We start from the raw sequence: 21,037 nt of genomic DNA on the forward strand, positions 1-21,037 counted from the left end.
TGGTGTTATCAATCTTTTAGATTTTTTTGGTGAGTGATTGGAGAAAAATGGTATCTCAATTTTTCATTGTTTATCTCTTTTAAGATTTTCTATTGGACTGTTAGTCCTTTTTTCCCCTTATTTGAAAAAGCTCTTTTATATTAGGAAGGTAAGATCTTCATTAGTAATATGAGTCGGAAATATTTTTATCTTACATTCTCATTTGTTTTTTGACTTGCTGGGGATGGCTTTTAACACAAAAGTTTTATTTTTATGTAATTGAATTTATCAGTATTTTCTTTTATGGCTTTTGGATTCGACTCATTGTTGGAAAGGGCAACTCTACTCCAAGATCATTAAGAGAGCATCCTGTTTTTCTTCTAGGGCTTGAGTACTTTTCATTGTGTGTCTTCAAATATTTTATCCATTTGGAACTTTTCCTGGAGTAAGATATGAATTTTCCCCCTAAAATGTTACCCAATTATCTCAATGTCAAGTATTGAATTGTCCATGTTTCCACACTGTTTTGTGATGTCATTTTCATCTCATATCTATTTGGATCAATTTCTGAACTTTTAAAAATATACATATTTTTATACATTTCAACTCTTAAAAATGTTCCCATGCTGTTTCTGTGTTCAGGTTCCTTTTAGGTAACTTCAGTGTTTACTTTTTTTTTTTAATTTTAAATATGCTTTTTTCCTCTTAACAAAGCTTTGCATTAGTTGCTTCCTTGAGCAACATCTCTAGAAATTTACACAGAATAAAAAATGTACTTGCAATTATGTGACAATATTATTCGCATCAGAACTAATTCTGCAAAAGCTGAATTCTTGCGAAAAAGAAAAATCTATTTCAAGTGAACTTCCCTCAGTCCCAGGGAACCTCCATATACTCAGGTCAGAAATATTTCTTTACTATACATAATGTATTTTAAAGTATTTAAAGATGGATCAATTGGGCAAAGAGTTGGAAGAAAGGGTTTTAGATCTACCTCAGAATCTCTTGGTGAGGTTACTTAGAGACTTATCCTTAAATCACATTTATTGCAGGCTGGTTTTGTCACTTTTTAAAAATATTTTTAAATTGGAAACAACAGCGGGCTGGTTATATAATACTTGTAATGGCAGGATTTTAGGGAAAATATCAGGCCTGCAGGCTTTAGATAATCACATGCAAAGTCACGTGTGAGAGTAGGAAATGGGGAAGAGCAGTGCTATGTCTGATTATTTACTTTCTAGGGGTGCACACAGATTATTTCTGGTTTAATCTGGAAGATTATATAGCCGAGAATAAAGATCCCATAGACTTCTGCAGACGGCAGAAACTCACCAGTTGGTTTTAAACCTGAGGCACATAGGCTGCATTAGACACTGGACCACCCGCTCATGTCCTATTCCTGACTTTCTTGAATCAAATAAGGTCTTTTTGAAAAGCTTGAAATTAGTATTCATATAAACGGGGAAATGCTGAAACCAGCTGGCATTCTGTAGATGAAATCACTAGAACAGGAACTTGGAATAGTTTTTCTTCCTGATTATTTTGCTAGGTCGTCACCATAAATGGGGCAACTTGGGTCAACCCTCTGACTCTTCCTGGGGAAGACATCCACCTAAGTATTTTACAGTGTTTATTAAATTATTTTAAAACATATACTGTGTTTAACATAGACATGGCTATATATAAAAATAAAACGTCTATTTGGCAATCAGGGAAGAATGACATAGAATGCTAGAAAAAAGAGGAAGCAGTTTCATTACTATCAGACGTGGAGTAGAACTTAGTCTTAGCTAGATCTCATTTAAGAAATGGAAACAAAAAAAGAAATCCAATTTACTTCCTAAGTTTGTATCAGAATATCTTTTCTTCTTCAGAATATTCATCCTGAAATTTAAATGAACGCATCAAAAATGCAAGTCCAATCTCCTCTAGGAAACTTAATATGATCACTTGAGAAAAATATCTCATTAACTATACCCTGAATAGTTTTTGCCCATAACTAATAACATGTGTAAACAGAAATACAGGAAGTCAAAATTAATTTTAAACGTACTCAGTAAATGAACAGCTCTCTATTTTTCATAATCCAAAGGGAGAAAAAAAAAAAGCGTTACTGAGAAAATATCCAAATTTCTTTGAAAGAAAGTTTATTGAATATTAGCACCGAACTCCTTTCTTGTGTGAAATGATTGACCAATGTGTGAATTTTTTTCTGAGAGTAAGGGTATAGGCATTTCAAAATTGGGATTAGGAGGCTGGATGATTTAAGTGCCCTGTGTAATTAAATGTGCTTCTTTGCTCTAAAAATAGCATTTTGTTGGGCTTACCGATACAATAGTGAGATAACCTATAGGAGGTAACTTGTGATGACACTATGGTCACTATGCAGTTGATAAGAAGCGTTGGTTGATGGTTACTATTGATGAATGAAGAAATTATTGGAATAAGAGGGAAGGAGAGAACAGCTGTAAAGTTGCTAGCATGAGGCAAAGAATGAATGAAGCAGTGGATAACAGTGATTATTTGGTGGTAAAGCACTGAAGGCAAGGATTACAGTTTATATTTCTTTTTTTAACCTTTAGCACCTCATACGGCTTTCATTGTTTGCTAATTGTGTTGCCTGAGCAGCATAAATCTCCCTGTTTGATTCCTTTTTAGTGGTTCTTTATTAAAACTGCCTATGAGAAATGAAAATTGAAAAGGCTTTTTTTCTTTTTTCTTTTTTTTAAGGAAAGGAAGACTGGGGTAAGGTCAAATTACTGTTTGGTTAGTGTATATAATAGGAAACAATTACATGAATTGAAAACTTCCTTTCCTGATATTTCAGACATGCTAGGGTTTGTGTTTTTTAAATTAATGGATGTATTAAGCACCTTCTGTGCTTAAGGGGTAAGACTTGGTGCCTGTTGTTTAAGCAAATTATTTCGTTTGAGTGACAAAGTTCATGCTCCCTTAAATGTAACATAAGTGTAGTATAGTTAAGTCTATACTAAGTGTCTAAGAGGATTCAGGTCACAGAATTACGTGAACTGTCAGCGCAGGAAAGCTTTCTTTCTTTTTTTTTTATAAATTTATTTATTTTATTTATTTACTTTTAGCTGCGTTGGGTCTTCGTTGCTGCACGCGGGCTTTCTCTAGTTGCTGCGAGCAGGGGCTACTCTTCGTTGTGGTGTGCGGGCTTCTCACTGCAGTGGCTTCTCTTGTTGCAGAGCACGAGCTGTAGGGGCACGGGCTTCAGTAGTTGTGGCACATGGGCTCAGTAGTTGTGGCTCGCGGGCTCTAGAGCGCAAGCTCAGTAGTTGTGGCGCACGGGCTTAGTTGCTCCATGGCACGTGGGAGCTTCCTGGACCAGGGCTCGAACCCATGTCCCCTGCATTGGCAGGCGGATTCTTAACCACTGCGCCACCAGGGAAGTCCCAGGAAAGTTTTCTGGAAAGAGATTAAGGTCAGTTCTTTCTCTTCTTCCACGTGTGGCCTATAACTGCCCAGGAATCAGAGAACTGGATTGCTCTTGCTTACAAAAGAACAAAGGGTAGGATTAATGGGATTGGGGAACTTTGTTCACAATCTTGGGAAAAGTGCTTAACATGTCACTGGGGGCACTTGGAGGGTGTGGGGTGTTTGTGTGTGTGTACCCCACCACGATCATATTTTTTCCTGGAATTTTCCCTTTCCGAGTTAGTAGCTAAAGATGCCATAGAAAGAATCGAGGGGGGACAGAGATGATTTAGGATTACGTTTGAATGAAAAAGTGGTGGTTTCAGAGGGTTCATTGCAGCCCCTGAACCTGGGGAAGGGCCTTCCCCCGGACCCTGTCCGGGGAAACCGTATGAACGTGTCATTCCTCTCAGTGTGAGCGAAGTTGACATTAGAAGGGAATTGAAGAGAGCTCAGGGAAAGACAAAACGGGCCTCCGTTTTTGATAGGAATGGAGATACGGGCAGATACATTTGACGTCATGGGGAGATTCTTTCGCCTCTGAACACATTCTCAATCGGCTCCTTGGAAGTCTTTCCAGTCCTGTGGCATCCTCCAGCTCGTGCCTTAGATTTCTGCTTTCCAGCAGTTACCTAAAAGCACAGCCAGACATTCCTGACTGCTCACTTCTAGCAATAATCTCCTCCTTTGACAGAGCCTCTCATGGTGAGAGTCCCGTCTCCTGCTTTCGACACACATGCCTGCCTCAAATGTTCTTCTGACATCCAAGGTACAACTCTGAATTCTAGGAATTCGCTGACCCTCTGCTCTGATCCCAGAATGAACAGTCGCCTGAATCAATACTCAGGTCATTCTTTACAAATGAATACCTCCTGCATCACCCCATGCAGACTGCTCTACCACTGAAACCTTTCTTCTAGACCTGGAATTGCTAGGAATGAACGTTTCTTCAGGGATCTTAGCAAATCTAGAGTCTCCAGGTGTCTGCTAAATCCTACCTCTGTTGAATCATTTTGTTGTTTAGCATGCAGTTCTTTTCATTTGTCTGATCTAATTATAGCTGAAAACCTATGACAACTTCCTATGGTCAGTATGTCATCCTGACCCTCACTTAACAAATATCAGAGTTCTAACTACGTGCTGGTGTGCTCTAATGGCCTTCTTTTTTGGGGAAATGAAGGTTGCTGCTATACCAGCATGCTTCTGTGTGTGACTTGCCATCACATTTGTACGTCTTAAGACTCTTATTTATTTTCCAGATATTCTATACTGATCATGTGTCACTGCCCTCTAAAAAGTCATCTGAATAGAAACATCATCCCTCCCCCAAATCGACACAGATAGAAACTTATAAAAATAATATATGAAGATGTTCACATACACATATGTAACTTTTAAATAAAGATTCACAACTAGGAAGTTTTGATAATAGTGATATTTGACACTGACCTAGTGTTTTACCGTTTAACAGCTGTTTTCATATATCTTGTATTGGAGGTCGACTAGCTTAGTAGTTAGAAGTCAGTTCACATCTTGATATGGCGTGGGCTGGGCGTTGAACTTCTCTAAGCCTCAGTCTGATCTCTGGACCTATCTCATAAAGTCATTATGAGGATTTGGTGGAATGACGCTTGTAATGCGTGAAGAGGGTCTAGATCTTGGGAAATGTTCAATTCACGTTCCTTATTGTCTGATTTTTTTTTCCCCCCACAAACATTCTTGTGCAAAAGTAGGGCATGGGGGATTATCTTCATTTTACCAAGGAGGAAAATCGTGCTCAGAGAGATTTGCTGAAATGACAAGCAATTCTTTAGTTTTTAAACTGAGTTCCCATTGCAGTCTTATTGCCGGCCTGGAAAGGGCCATCAAGTGAGTCCCCAGGGACCTTTCTCTAGGGTGGAGCAAACACACAGGGAACCTGAAACACCCGTTGAACCACTCTTGTGGGATTAAGAGAACCCCTACGGATCTGACCCTGTCAGATCCTCTATAGAGTCGCAGAGCTAATGGCCTCAGTTCAATTTGAGTCAGATGTTAACAAGGCAGGTTCAAATCATTCTTTACTCTTTTTTGGGGGTGCGGGTGGGGGAAATGATGAAAACAAATTATATTAATTTCAGTAACCTTCTCATTTCTAAATGAAACTTACTTGCCTGAGAATTTCTGTGAGTGTGTAGTTGCTTTCAAAACTCAGCTGCCTTAGAACACTCTATGACATAAATCACAGCAAGATCCTTTTTGACCCACCTCCTAGAGAAATGGAAATAAAACCAAAAATAAACGAATGGGACCTAATGAAACTTAAAAGCTTTTGCACAGCAAAGGAAACCATAAACAAGACGAAAAGACAACTCTCAGAATGGGAGAAAATATTTGCAAATGAAGCAACTGACAAAGGATTAATCTCCAAAATTTACAAGCAGCTCATGCAGCTCAACATTAAAAAAAAACAAACAACCCGATCCAAAAATGGGCAGAAGACCTAAATAGACATTTCTCCAAAGAAAATATACAGATTGCCAACAGACACATGAAAGAATGCTCAACATCATTAACCATTAGAGAAATGCAAATCAAAACTACAATGAGATATCATCTCACACCGGTCAGAATGGCCATCATCAAAAAATCTACAAACAATAAATGCTGGAGAGGGTGTGGAGAAAAGGGAACCCTCTTGCACTGTTGGTGGGAATGTAAATTGATACAGCCACTATGGAGAACAGTATGGAGGTTCCTTAAAAAACTACAAATAGAACTACCATACGACCCAGCAATCCCACTACTGGGCATATACCCTGAGAAAACCATAATTCAAAAAGAGTCATGTACCAAAATGTTCATTGCAGCTCTTTTTACAATAGCCAGGAGATGGATGCAACCTAAGTGTCCATCGACAGGTGAATGGATAAAGAAGATGTGGCACATATATACAACGGAATATTACTCAGCCATAAAAAGGAATGAAACTGAGTTATTTGTAGTGAGGTGGATGGACCTAGAGACTGTCATACAGAGTGAAGTAAGTCAGAAAGAGAAAAACAAATACCGTATGCTAACACATATATATGGAATCTAAAAAAAAAAAAATGGTCATGAAGAACCTAGGGGCAAGATGGGAATAAAGATGCAGACTTACTAGAGAATGGACTTGAGGGTACGGGGAGGGGGAAGGGTAAGCTGGGACCAAGTGAGAGAGTGGCATGGACATATATACACTAACAAATGTAAAATAGATAGCTAGTGGGAAGCAGCCGCATAGCACAGGGAGCGGAGATCAGCTCGGTGCTTTGTGACCACCTAGAGGGGTGGGATAGGGAGGGTGGGAGGGAGGGAGATGCAAGAGGGAAGAGATGTGGGGACATATGTATATGTATAACTGATTCACTTTGTTATAAAGCAGAAACTAACACACCATTGTAAAGCAATTATACTCCAATAAAGATGTTAAAAAAAAAAAAAACTCAGCTGCCTTGGTTAACGTAGCTTTGCAAAAGGGGCACACACAGAAGCTTGGAACCAACGGCGGGATGCTGGCCGGCCCTTGCCTTATTTGGGCATGTGTGTTCATCCAGCGACTTTATGTGAGACAGGGCTCCTCTTCTTAAACTACTTGAAAAGTAATGCATCTCATCAGCTTGTGACAAAGATGCACTCTGTGATTCTTCTTAGCAGTTTCATTTCTTTTACAAGATTAAAGTTAACGCCTCACAGCACTTGTTGTGTTAACCATTCTTGGGCAAGTAACCCAATTTTCTTTTTCCTAAAATGTAGTTTTAAAAACAAATTCATTTCTTTTACAATGAACTGAAATGTTAAAATGTTTCGGCTAGGAACAGTGTCACCCTTCCTTCTGCTGTACTTCTTGCAAAAGTATTCTTGGACTTCTCAGCTTTAAGAGAGATAGACTATGTCAGTGAAACATTCCCAATAAGTAAAGGGTAATAATTCACATTATTAAAGATATTTTGTTCACTGATGGATTCTGTTAGTGGTAACTTTAATTTATAGGAGTGAAATGTTAGGAGTCAGTTGACCAGCAAAATCTCTGAAATCACCTTGTTGAGAAGACAATTGAAAGGGCAAACATTTGATATGTACCAAAGTTTTTGGTAATGCAGCTATCTGGTAAACTTCAAAGTGGAATCTACAGAGATAGTCTGGAAAGCTAATGTTAAAAGCTTCATAAAATCATAGCTCTGAATTATGATGAAAACACAGTTTAGGAAAATAAGCTGGAAAAACTAGGTTTAACGGTTAGACCACAGATAGAAAAGTATTTAATATAGGCATGATAATCTGCAAAGAATATATGGATAATTTCTACTGGATATTTATTTTTACTTCTGACAATTTCAAAAGAACTACAAAATGCCATAGAAATATAACAGCTTTTCTCTGATTGGTACATGTCCCAGGGCATGTTTTTGCAATAATAGAAATGTTAGTTTTGCTGTTCACACAAAAAACCTCAGTTTGGCTAATTTAAGTCTTAGGCACAGAATGATGCCTACCAGAATGACAGGGAGATACTGCACACGTTGCTTCCTGTCCTGAGCATTTGAGTGTTGCTAGGCAACAGTTAAAAAGGCACCACATACCTTTGGTGTGACATTGCCAGGTGTTAAAAAAAAAAAAAAAAAAGATACCAGGTAAGCTGAGCTGAGAAGCTAGAAATCCATTAGGAATAAAACATTCCTGAACGAATCCACACTGAACGAGTGTGGTTTGTGTGCCTGCCTGCATGCATGTGGATGTAGAAACATGAGTTATTAGTAGTCATCCGCAACTTGTTACAGAACATGCAAAACTAATTTTCTTTAAAATCTGTGGTCACAAGAGCAACCTTGCCATGAATACCCTACTTGTTTCAACTGTAAGCAGTGAATCGATTTTTTTTTTAAGAGGTGAGGGGTTTACAAAACAGCCGTAATAGTAGATTATTCATATCCTCCTCTCCCCAGTTCTGAAAAACCTGGGGAAGAAGGAGATTAAACTGTAGCCTCCAAACCAAGACATCTATAGGAAAAATGAATTAACTTTCATAGGGGTTGCAAATAGAAATAACTCTCTTTTTTTTTTTTTTTTTTTTTTTATGTCAAAGCTCCTGGGATTAGTTTTTCTATCAAGATTTTATCCCTAGGGTGAAATTCAGATGCAGAGTTTAGAAGCTGAGGTGGGGTTGTGTTTTCCAAACACATGCCCTTCCCACATGTCCTTCTAACAGTGTGACGATGGCATCCCTCCATCAACAGGTGGGGCCTATGTCCCATTTCCTGGAATATGGGTGGGCCAATGACAGGGCAGAAGGGATGTCACCTGACTTCCAAAGCTAAGTCATGCAAAGCGACAAAGCTCCTGCTGGGATTCCTTTCTCAGAACTTTGTCTTAGGATCCCTAAGACACACCTGTGAGAGTACCAGCTAGCCTGAAACCACCTTGCTGGAGAGACCACATGGGAGGCTCCTTAGCGACAGTTCTAGCCTCCAGCTGTTCAAGCCTTCTTCCCACCACCAACCTCCGGACACAGGAGAACCCGCCTTCAAACCATCCCTAGCTGATGCTGAGTGGAGCAGAGACCAGCCATACCCACTGAGCCCTGCCCAAACTGCAAAGTACTGAGCAAAGTAGTGTTATGCTACTAAGTTTTCTGGTGGTCTGTGATGCATCATTAGAGAACATTAGGATTTGGAGAAAATTTTTTTAGCGTTAAATGCTAAGTAAAAGTTAATATACCCATAGCAGGGTTGTTTGGTCAGCAAATAAACTGTCATTTACAGTGTTAGTGTCAAGTTTGAAGCAGAAAACCACCTTGTCTTTTTTTTTTTTTTTAATTATTTTTATTTTTGGCTGTGTTGGGTCTTCGCCTCTGTGTGAGGGCTTTCCCCAGTTGCGGCAAGTGGGGGCCACTCTTCATCGCGGCGCGCGGGCCCCTCCCGTTGCGGAGCAGAGGCTCCAGACGCGCAGGCTCAGTAGTTGTGGTGCACGGGCTTAGTTGCTCCGCGGCATGTGGGATCTTCCCAGACCAGGGCCCGAACCCGCGTTCCCTGCATTGGCAGGCAGACTCTCAACCACTGCGCCACCAGGGAAGCCCCCACCTTGTCTTGATGAGAGCTGTTGACAAACATGGAACCGTTTGGTTGACGAGCTTCCTTGATATTCTTCTGAAGCCTAACCGTAGTCTAATGTCTTGATTTCTTAATTATGATAATCAAGTGAACAGAGGAAGGCAGAAGATGTAGTGGTCTCTTAGTTGTCTGCTTCTCGTGATTCTCTGGGTTAGGAATTGGGATAGTGCTCAGCTGGGTAGACCTCCTGCTCCATGTGATTTGGTGGGAGTCACTCACTCAGCTGCCTTCAGCTTGTGGCTGGGCTGGGTTGGAAGGTCCAAGGATGCCTCTCTTGCGCATTGCCTCACCACTCATGTGCTGTGTCTCATCACTCAGCAATGTAACCCAAGCTTCTTTAATGCATGGAGGCTGACTTCCCAGAGCAGAAAGCAGAAGCTGCCAGACCTCTTAGGGCTTGAGCGTGAAAGTCCGAGAATGTCACTTCCACTGCATCCTACTGGTTAAATGAAGTCACAAACCAAGTCAAGGGGAGGGAAAAGAGACTCTACCTGTAGAAGGATGGCGTGGCATGCACATACAGGGTGGGAAGAAATTGTTGGCCATTTAGGAGACAAACGGGAAGAGTAATTGGCTCTGAAGAGGGAGAGAGGGGTTCTAATCCTAGCTCTGCCACTAACTAGCTGTGTGGTTTTGGCCAAGTCACCTGTTAATGCTTAACTTGTTTGTTCACATGCCAGGTGAGGAGAATGAGCCATGAGCTCCAAGATCCTGTCTAGTTCCAAAAATTTGCCTCTAATCAAGACAGAACCTACATTAGCCTAGAAAGTGAGGGGGGGAGGGTATATAAACAGAAACACAATTAATGAATTATCCAGTTGTTCCCTTCTGGGCTGTTGTTAGCCTGTGTTTAACCTTTAGCTCTGGACGGGCTAACTAGACTAATCAATCACCATAGGATCTCAGCTTTTGAGGCTTATTCTTCTATCTTCAGGATCTCAGCTTTTGAGGCTTATTCTTCTATCTTCAGGACTTTGCTCCGGGTACAACCTACCTTCCCCTTCCACCTCTTCCTCCTCTTCAGCCTCACGGGGTGGGAAGTCAAAATGCTGTTCAGTTTTACACCTGAGTTTTTATCTTTTACAAGGAGCGGGAAGCATTAGGGCTCTGAAGGGAGTTGGAGTAGGGACCCTGGAACTAGGATTTGACAAAATAGTGTAGCCAGTTGAATACCTCTCTGAATATTGTGTTGAACAATCTGCACCTGTTGCAAGATGAGACCTGCCCCCTCACCCCCAAAGTGAACTGAAACAGGTTTTTTTGTGTTTTTAAAAATATTCAACCATGGGCTTTATACTTTTGAAATGTACAATTCCTTCAGCAAGCAGTCTCAAAAACTTGATTTCAGGAGAACTACAGGTTGCCACAAGGACCCCCCAAACTAGGTCTTTGATCATTATTTGGGAGGTTCAGGATGGAAAAGATCTACAGTGGGTACACAGGGTCTTTACCTTAAGGAGCTCATCATTGAGTAAGTTATCAGGTGCCTTCCAATTTGCAGGCCTAAGTTAGACATAGCAGGTGAGCCCTTACTGGCTATACCTGCTCCAGGAATTTCCACAACAGCATCCAGATACAGGCAGAGCCCTGTGTATCTTACCCCGTTACTCCTTTACCCTAGTCCGTGATTTTTCAAGTTGGGGGTAGGGTGGAGACACTAAAACAATGTGCACTGAGATCTACTGGATCCCAGATGATCATTCTGGCACTAAACTCTCACCCCTCGCTACATCTTTCTACTTTATTGCCAGAACTCTTAGGACTCCTCAAATGAGAAAATAGTCATGTTTTTTGGTCACCATAAGCAATATACAAGTCCTGATGCTCAAGAATGCAGCTTATCATTACTATCAGAATAATCTGCTAGATCTGCCAGCCACTCCATGTTTTTGGTCTTCATTCTTTCTCTAAGCGCTCTCTGTTATCTCCACCAGCTAGGATCTTCTTATCCTTGCTTCCTTACTATCCCACACCGTCTCCCCTCACAACCTATTTCCAGCGCTTCCATTCTGTCAAAATTTCAGTTTAGGCCCCTACAAATCCAAATGCAGGAAAGATATTCTTTCAAATGTTATGAAGAAACATGTGATCAAAATCAATCCATGAAGAGTCACTGTTCTAAAATCTTTGGGGGAGAGGTGTTAAAGATGAACCAGAACTTTAAGACCTCAAAGCAGTAATGCTTTTTGTTATTGGTTCAATTCTCATTGTTCCTTAATCCTTCTCTATGAACCAGGAAATGAAATTTGGGGGTAGAGGAGCAGATCTGAAGCTATTTCCCCATTATATGTGCACCCAGGTTATCAACCTAAAAAAACTGTCCACGGGACAAATATGACAAATGGGGGACAGATGTTCACCTAAGTCCTGTATCAGGAATGCCCCAACTTAGGCCACGACAGCTTCTAAGTCGTGTTAAAAACAACAGAAAGCTAGTTCTCAAGGGACATGTGTCTTAATCGAGGGACCTATGGCATAAGAATATACAAAACTGACATAAGGCACATATTTCAGGTTTTGAATCTAACATCGCGGTCTACATCTAGCCTTATATTTTTCTTCGTATGACCATACACAAGCTGCACAAGAATACCTGTAATTGGGTTACGTTAATGGAAGAAGTCGAAGTGCCACTAGAGTTGTATGCGTGACCTGGACTGGCCTCGAAGGCCGGCCGATGGCCGGGTGGGCGCCCTCGGAGGAGAGCATCACTCTTGAGCCTGCTACTTCTGCTGGAAGAGACTCTGCCCGCAGAATGCTCTAGAGATGATCATTACTGAAGGGTGTGCTGCTCTGAAGGAACTGCTGAGGTTCATGACATGAAGGAGTTAGTGAGGGTTCCAGAGATTTGCATTTAGACATGAAATGGGGAAATCTGGAGCAGTCCTTTCTGACGTTCCTCTGACAACCCCAAAAGGGCAGGGTGTGCAGCCCGTGACACCCACTTCCTTCCTTTTCCGAGGAAACGCCCCCTCCCGCATCCAGGCCTGCCCGGACCCCCCTGCCCCCCGCCTTGCAGTAGAGCTCGCGGCCTTAGCCGCGCAACAGTTTTCCCACCCCCTCCAAATCCCTACCTGGCGCACGCGCACACAGCACGCGGCCAAGCAGGCGCGGCCGGCTGCGCGAGAGGGGTTATGAATCGGCCAAGGCTGCAGCGCTCCCTCGGGGGGCGGGGCAGTGAGGGGGCGCGGTGAGCGCGAGGCCCCGCCTTGCCATTGTAGGCGGCGGGGCCAGGTGCAGGCCCACGTGAGCAGCCGGCCCACGTGAGCAGCCGGCCCACGGGCTCTAGGGCCCGGGCGCGCAGGCGCACAGCAGGGCTAGGGCGAGGTCGGAGGCGGCAGAGGGGTAAAGGCGGAGGAGGTAGTGCTTGGGAACAGGCAACCTGTGTCTGGCGCGGTGCCCTGCAGCTGGTGGCGGGTGGGGCCGGCCGGCGGGCGGGCTGCCGCTTTCCCCTGTCGACGGAGGCTGCTGACGGGAAAACGATACGGGAGGGAGCGCCTCGGCCCAGGTCCCTTCCCCTGAAAACCTGCGGGATTTCAGGGCCGAGTAAGCCAAGCAGAAGAGCTGGGCGGTGTTAACAAACGGACGTTGAGACTCGCAGAGATCAGCCTTCGAGGCCTCTTGTCTGCCCGCCACCGGCTCTGTGACCTCTGGCGTGGCACAGCCTGGCCTCAGTTTCCCCACCCTTCTAGAGGGCTTGCGGCTTGCGAGTGGCCCGGAAGAAAAGAGTTAACGTCACAAATACTACCAGCCTAGTGAGTATTTAGAGCATCTGAGTCACGCCCTTGCCCTCATTTCAACAAGGTGAAAGTTACACGGTGGTTTAGTGCCAGGGCCCCTGTGTGAGCTTGGGCCTCCGTTTCCTTGTCAGCGCACAGAACGTGCTTCGAAGGTAACGAGAAGGGAGTGTGGAGCGTTGTTCCTGGCACATGCTGGGCTCATAATGCTAGTTCCAGGCGTCAGGCAGAGCAAATGGCGTCGACGTAGAGTTTATTTTAGAGCAGCCAAGCTGTCTGGGGGATGCAATCACAGACCATGTGAGCCAGGGTGCATACCTGCGGATAGCGGTCCGTTTCTACTCTGTCAGCTAGCCAGGGAGACGGGATACACTTAATAATTTATTAAGTACACTCCCATTTATCCCTGACTTAGAAAAGGCTTCCTTGGTCTAATTTTCCCTATCTCTCTAGTTGGTAGTGTTTTAGAAACGCTAAAAGAAACGTTTCATTGATTGTTCTGAATTTGATCTTAACATTTAGTTCTGTTTTTTAAATTTTTTAAAAATAATTTTTGGCTTTCGTTGCAGTGCACAGGCTCTTCGTTGGGGTGTGCTAGCTTCTCCCTAGTTGTGGTGCGCGGGCTCTCTAGTTGGAGTGTGTGGGCTCTGTTGCCCCGCTCTATTGCCGCTCGGCATGTGGGCTCTTAGTTCCTTGACTAGGGATTGAACCTATGTCCCCTGCTTTGGAAGAGGGATTCTTAACCGCTGGACCACCAGGGAAGTCCCCATTTAGCCCTCTTCTGATGATGATGATGATGATGATGATGAAGGAATTGTGATTGATCTGTATTTGGCATGGTTATTAGTGTACTAGATTAATTTGGGATAAAATTGTCCATACTCAGCAGGAGAGCTGGCAAAACCGTATGTTCAACTGTTACTGGGGCTCCATGTTGAAAGCTTAAAAAATATTCGTGTTCTGTGCTGTATTACCTTCGTGGTCTCAGTAATACCCCAGCTTCCATTGTCTCTAGGGTGGTCCTTGAAAGCTTTTGTTAATTTTTATTTTTCAGACATTTTGACCTTAATCTCACCTTTTCCTACCAGTAACCACTTAAAGATCCTGTTGCTGCAAGAGTTCAGGGAAAATCCATTTGTAATATTATTTGGAGAAGGGTGACCACACCCTTGCTTCTACAGTGTTGAGTAAACCAAACTACTGTTCTTACTAGAAAAAACCTGCAGCTGAAACTGGGGTTAGGGATAAAGAAACCCAGCTGGATTTTGCCCCTCAGTACCAGTGATAGTTTCTGTTTGTGGTGTGTTTATCATAAAACATGCTTTGCAAGAATGTGACTAGCTTTTTATAAGTCTACCGTGACTATACATGGTTTATGATGCCTAGCATCTAAGATATGTACAAATAACTGATAGATCCTGACCCCCTTAAATGACTGACAGGTGCTTGCAAAAGTCAGTATTCTGCCCACACAGTAGCTCCTTGCTGGGAAAAGTATTTGGTTGATATTATCTATGACTGATACTTTTAAAATATATTATTGAAAGCATATGAGAGATTTCGGAGTTTGACTTTTTCATTTATTTCCATCTTCTCGTTTCAGGATTTTAAACAGTTGTAGAACTTACGTGCTGGTGTTAACAACTTCTTGAAGTTGGCTTAAAAGAGCTAGTTGTCCTTGGTCTCACTATTTCAGTTCAACATACATTATTTAACAGAGAGTATAATATGCTGAATAACTGCAACAGTCATAATAAACATACATTGAGAATGTGTCATTTCCATTTATATTTATGTTTATCATATATATCCATTTTATTTCACCATTTTGGACACTGGGGAATAAGACACTGTTTATTATGTGTTCTTTCACCTCAGGAAATTTATGACTTTGTTTCCTGTATTTTTTTTAAGAGAAAAGAATCTTTCTGAAAAGTGAAACCTTTTAATCGTGGTAGAAATCCTGAATATAATGTTTCATTGAGAAACAGTAGTCTCCTTTAAAATTTTTGTTGTTTTTTCTTTGTTTCAAATGAAATAACGAACTCTTACAATGTTAGTGTGGCCCTTAGCCAAAACCAATCATTTCTTACTTTAGTAAACGGATCAAGAATGTTAATTTAATACATAGCAAGTATAATACTTAAGGATCTGCTCATAAAATTGATATTGGATGACAAGTGTTTTAAAACAAGGGTTTTAGACTTCAGAACAGGAAAGGTAAATTTGTGTTTATCCTGGGCTTTATTAAAATATTGGAAATTAATAGTAGAAAGCACTGATGGATTAAAAATAAGCCATTAGACTTTGGGCAACATGGATTAGTCAGTGATACATATATGTATATAATGATATGTATGTATATGTACCATTGTTTGTTTTACAAAAGGCTTTCACTTTATCTCCTCTCATCAGTTCTCCTATATCACTTTAATATAGGTATTGCTTAAGCCATTGAAGAAATGAAGAAAAAATTTCAGAAAAGGAAAAAAAAGATCAGAGACGGTGAAAGGAAATTGCCCAAGGTCTTCTGAGTCCAAGTCCTATAATGCTCACACAATAAAAAAAGACATGGTGGGCAATGAATATTTTTGATTGAGCCCATTGTCAGTGCAGTCAGTATAGCGGAATTACAATTCTTTCACTGCGATTGACTCCTCTGTTCTAATTTTTACCCGTTTCTATTAACAAAATAAGGATTTCTGAATTTAACAGTAACAGGAATAGAGTGGTGAACAAGATGTAAAGCAGCCCCAGCTCTCATGGGAGTTACAATTTAGAGAGAGGTAACAGAGAGCAAAATAACTTCAGATTGTTAAGTGCTAAAGAGATAAAGAGCACATAACCCAGCTTAGGGTGTCATGGAAAGATCCCCAGGAAAAGGGTACCTTAATTGATGTCTGAAGGATAAGTAAAAATCAGGTGAAGGCAGGAGGAGATGGACAGTCTCAGTAAAGGAACAGCATGTGAAAAGACGTGATGCAGAAGAGTGCATCCATTGTTCTAGGACCTGGAAAGTACAATGTTAATCAATATAGATGTAGGGGTGTGTTGGGGGCAGTGGCTTTGGTGAAAGAGGAAAGTGTGAGAGATGAGGATAAATAAGGAGGAAGGAGTCAGAGGACTTTGAATCTGTGAGTAAAGGTTTCGGAAAGTAGGGTAGAAGAATGCTGGGGGCTTCAAGACTGTGAGCAGGAGGAACAACTATTAGGAGACCATTGCAGAAGTCCAGGTAAGAAATGATGGTTGCCTGGAAAGGGTAGTGACACTGCAGATAAAATGAGGATGGAAAAGGGAAGATAACTGAAAAAATACGTATGAGTAGAATTTTTTTCTTCAAAGAATGGTTTATCGTCCTAGAACATAATTGGTAAAAACTCAAGTTGCATACTGCAGAACTTGCATCTTTTTTTAAAAATATTGAAGTATAGTTGATTTACAATATTATATTAGTTTCGGGTGTACAACATAGCACTTCAATATTTTTATAAATTATACTCCATTTAAAGTTATTATAAAATAATGACAATATTCCCTGTGCTGTACAATATATCCTTGTAGCTAATTTCTTTTACGTGTCATAGTTTGAACCTCTTAATCCACTGCCCCTATTTTGCCCCTCCTCCCTTCCCTCTCCTTACTGGTAACCAGTAGTTTGTTCTCTATATATGTAAATCTGTTTTTTTTTTTTAATTCATTCAGTTTTATCTTTTTAGATTCCACGTATAAGTGATAGCATACAGTATTTGTCTTCCTCTGTTGACTTACCTCACGAAACGTAATACCCTCCAGCTCCATGCATGTTGTTACAAATGGCAAATTTTCATTCTTTTTTTATAGCTGAGTAATATTCCACTGTGTATATGTATGTGTATTTATATATGTGCCACATCTTTTTTTTTTTTTTTAATTAATGAATTTATTTATTTATGGCTGTGTTGGGGCTTCGTTTCTGTGCGAGGGCTTTCTCTAGTTGTGGCAGGCAGGGGCCACTCTTCATCGCGGTGCGCGGGCCTCTCACTGTCGCGGCCTCTCTTATTGCGGGGCACAGGCTCCAGACGCGCAGGCTCACTAATTGTGGCTCACGGGCCCAGTTGCTCCACGGCATGTGGGATCTTCCCAGACCAGGGCTCGAACCCGTGTCCCCTGCATTGGCAGGTAGATTCTCAACCACTGCGCCACCAGGGAAGCCCATGCCACATCTTCTTTATCCATTCATCTCTTCATGGACACTTCGGTTGCTTCCATATCTTGGCTATTCTAAATAATGCTGTGAACATTGGGGTACATGTATCTTTTTGAATTAGTGTTTTTGTTTTGATATAATTTCTATTCTGTTAAATTTTGGGGGACTTGTTCCGTGGCCTAGCATATGATCTGTCCTGGAGAACATTCCATGTGCAATTGAAAAGAATGTGTACTTTGCTGTTTTGGGATAGAATATCCTGTAGGTATCTATTAAGTCCAGCTGGTCTAATGTGTCATACAAGACCACTGGTTCCTTATTGATTTTCTGTCTGGATGATCTGTCCATTGATGTAAGTGGGGTGTTAAAGTTCCCTACTATTATTGTATTATTGTCAGTTTTTCCCTTTATGTCTGTTAATACTTTATATATTTAGGTGCTCCTATTTTAGGTACATATATTTTAATGAATGTTGCATGCTCTTCTTGTATTGATCCCCTATCATTATATAATGCCCTTCTTTGTCTTTTGTTACCGATTGTGTTTTAAAGTCTACTTTGTCTGATATGAGTATTGCTACCCCAGCTTTCTTGTTGCTTCCATTTGCATGAAATTTCTTTTTCCATCCCCTCACTTTGAGAGTGTGTGTGTGTTTGTGTGTCTTTACGTCTGAAGTGAGTCTCTTGTGAGCAGCATATAAATGGGTCTTGTTTTTTTCATCCAATTGGCCGCCCTATGTCTTTTGATCAGAGCATTTAGTCCATTGGCATTTAAAGTGATTATTGATAGGTATGTAGTTATTGCCATTTTGTTACTTACTTTCTGGTTGTTTTTGTAATTCTTCTCTGTTCTTTTCTTCTTTTAGTTTTTAACCTTGTAGTGTGATGATTTTCTTTAGTTGTATGCTTGTGTTTCTTTCTCTCTAGTTCTTGGGTATCTATTGTAGGTTTTTGATTTGTAGTTACTATAGGGTTCATATATGCTGACCTGTAACTGTATCTCCTTGTTTTAAACTGATAGTCATTTAAGTTCAAACACATTCTAAAAGATATACTTTTTAAAATTCCCCTCCCCCACGTTTTGTGTTTTTGGTGTCATATTTACATCTTCATGTTTATCCCTTAACTGCTTCTTGTGGTTGTAGTTGATTTACAGTTTTTGTCTTTTAATTTTCCTACTAGCTATTTAAGTGGTTGATCCACAGCCTTTACTGTATGTTTGCGTAGGTCCTGACCTTATCGCTTCTCTTGCTTTCCTACCTGACTCCGTGTGGATCTTTCTTTACAGCCTTGCACATATAAGAGTCTTTATGCCTGTCTCCAGTTTGCTTTCAGTGATAATTGCTCTGCATGTAAATGTATTCTTGATGTGTTTGTGTAGGGAGGCAAGTCCACTGTCCTCCTACTCTGCCATTTTGATCTCCTCTTATATATGAGTAGAACTAATGCAGTCTTGTGATAGCTTGGATGAAGGGAGACAAGAGAGTAATGCCTGGGTTTCTGTTTTGGCAATTGAGAGAACAGTAATACTACTCACTGAGAGGAGGGATACAAAACAGGGGTACAAATTTGAGAGGAAGACTGTGAGGGGAAAGATAAGAGTTCAGTTTTAGACATATTGAGTCTAAACATCAAGCTGAAGATAATGACTTGGGAGGTTTGAGTTGAGGCCAGTGATTTGGGAATTACTGGGGGGATAATGTTTCCTTCTCATTACGATTGGGAGAAGATTAGAAATACTAAGAATACTTCAAGCTCTTTTTGAAGAAAGGAATTATGTTTAATTTACATGACAAGTCTATAAGCAACCTCTAGAACAAGGAAAAAATTGCATTACAAAGAATCAGAGCTAGTGGCTTGAAAAGTGCCTTAACATGGAAAGACACCTAATTTTCTTTTTAAAAATGAGCACTGGGAGGGCCCGGTGGGACGGAGGCTGGGAGACTGGGGCAATTAGCATGCAGCTCAGCGGGAGGCAGGTGCCTGGAGATGTGACTGGGGCCCACATGGCCAGGTTGCCATCCCAGAGCAGGGCTGCTGCACCCTGGCCCTGGGCCACCCGCATTCTGCATGAAAAACCAGCTCCATGACCCCCCAGCACAGGTGCATTTTTTAAAAAACAAGTACTTAGAGGGAGAATTACGTTTCAAAAAAGTACTGCAGGGATTGTTAGATTGGATTTTAAAAAAGTCAAGAACCAACTCTATATGCTATCTACAACAAACTCACCTTAAATATGGAGACATAGATAAGTTAGAAGTAAAAAGATGGAAAAAACATATGCCATGCAAAACACTAATCAAAAGAAAGTTGAGGTGGCTCTATTAATACCAAAGTAGACTTCAAGAAATACTGCCAAGGAAGAAGATGGGCATTACATAATGAATAAGGGGCCAGTTCATCAAGAACACGTAACGGTCACAAATGTGAATGCACCTAACACAACTGAAAGAACCAAAAGGTGAAATAGACAAATTCATAGTTTTAGCTGGCAAGTTCAACTCTCCTTTTTCAGTACTCCATAGAACTAGTAGACAGAAGATGAGTAGGGATGTAGAGCCCTAAACAGCCCTATTAGCCAACTTGATATAATTGACTTTTAGAGAATACTCCATCCAGCAGTAGCAGAATACACATTATGGTCAAGTGTATGTAGGAAATTCCCCAAGTTAGATCATATTATGGGCCATAAAACAAATTTCAACAAATTTAAGAAATCATATAAAGTATGTTCTCTGATCCCAGGAGAATTAAGCTAGAAATTAATAACAATATCTGGGCAATTTCCAACTATTTGGAAATTACACAACACACTTTTAAATAACCCTGAGTCAAAGAGGAAGGCATAAGGGGAATTAAAAACTACTTTGAATGGAATGACAGTTAAAATGCAGCACATACTAAAGCAGTGCTTAGAGGGAGGTGTAGCATAAAAGGCATATATTAGAAACAAAAAAGGCCTGAAATCAACGATCTTAGCCTCCACCTTAAGAAACTAAAAAACAGACGAGCAAATTAAATCCAAAACAAACAGAAAATAGGAAATAATAAAGATAAGGGCATGAATAAAGTTGCAAACAAAAATAGAGAAAGTCACTAAAACCAAAAAGTGGTATTTGAAAGATAAATTTGATATACCTCTAGCTAGACTTATCAGGAAAAAAGCTAGACTTATCAAATCAATATCAAGAATGAAAAAGAACATCACTACAGACCCTACAGACATTAAAATGATAGTAGGGAATATTATCAACAATTTTCTATGTCAATAAATTTGATAACTTAGATGAAATGGGCAAATTCCTTGAAGGACTAACTACCAGAACTTACTTAAGAAGTAGTAGATAACCTAACAGCTTTCCCACAGGAAAAGTCTGGTGGCTTCACTGGTCAATTGTACAGGTGTTTAAGGAAGAAATAATACCAATTCTACACAAACTCTTCCAGAAATAGAAAAGGAGAGAACACTTCCCAACTAATTTTATGAGGCCAGCAGTATACCTCACACCCATTAGGATGGCTACTATCAAAAGAACCAGAAAATAATAAGTATTGGTGAGTATGTGGGGA

The 21,037-nt window shown here is 40.9% G+C and overlaps 1 long non-coding RNA gene across 5 annotated transcripts in view; it reads left to right on the forward strand.

The window, feature by feature from the left end:
* LOC137774158 (uncharacterized) overlaps positions 1-21,037 on the forward strand; it is a 133,504-nt gene that overhangs the window by 71,792 nt on the left and 40,675 nt on the right. The window contains exon 1 of one of the 5 annotated variants that reach the window (XR_011075779.1): positions 12,983-13,300. The exons of the other annotated variants lie outside the window; for them this stretch is intronic. This is a non-coding gene — a long non-coding RNA (uncharacterized lncRNA). Of the gene's footprint in view, positions 1-12,982; positions 13,301-21,037 lie in introns of those variants that run through there. 5 annotated transcript variants of the gene reach the window in all.

The sequence above is a fragment of the Eschrichtius robustus genome, chromosome 12 (genome assembly GCF_028021215.1).
Source record: "Eschrichtius robustus isolate mEscRob2 chromosome 12, mEscRob2.pri, whole genome shotgun sequence".
NCBI lineage: Eukaryota > Metazoa > Chordata > Mammalia > Artiodactyla > Eschrichtiidae > Eschrichtius > Eschrichtius robustus.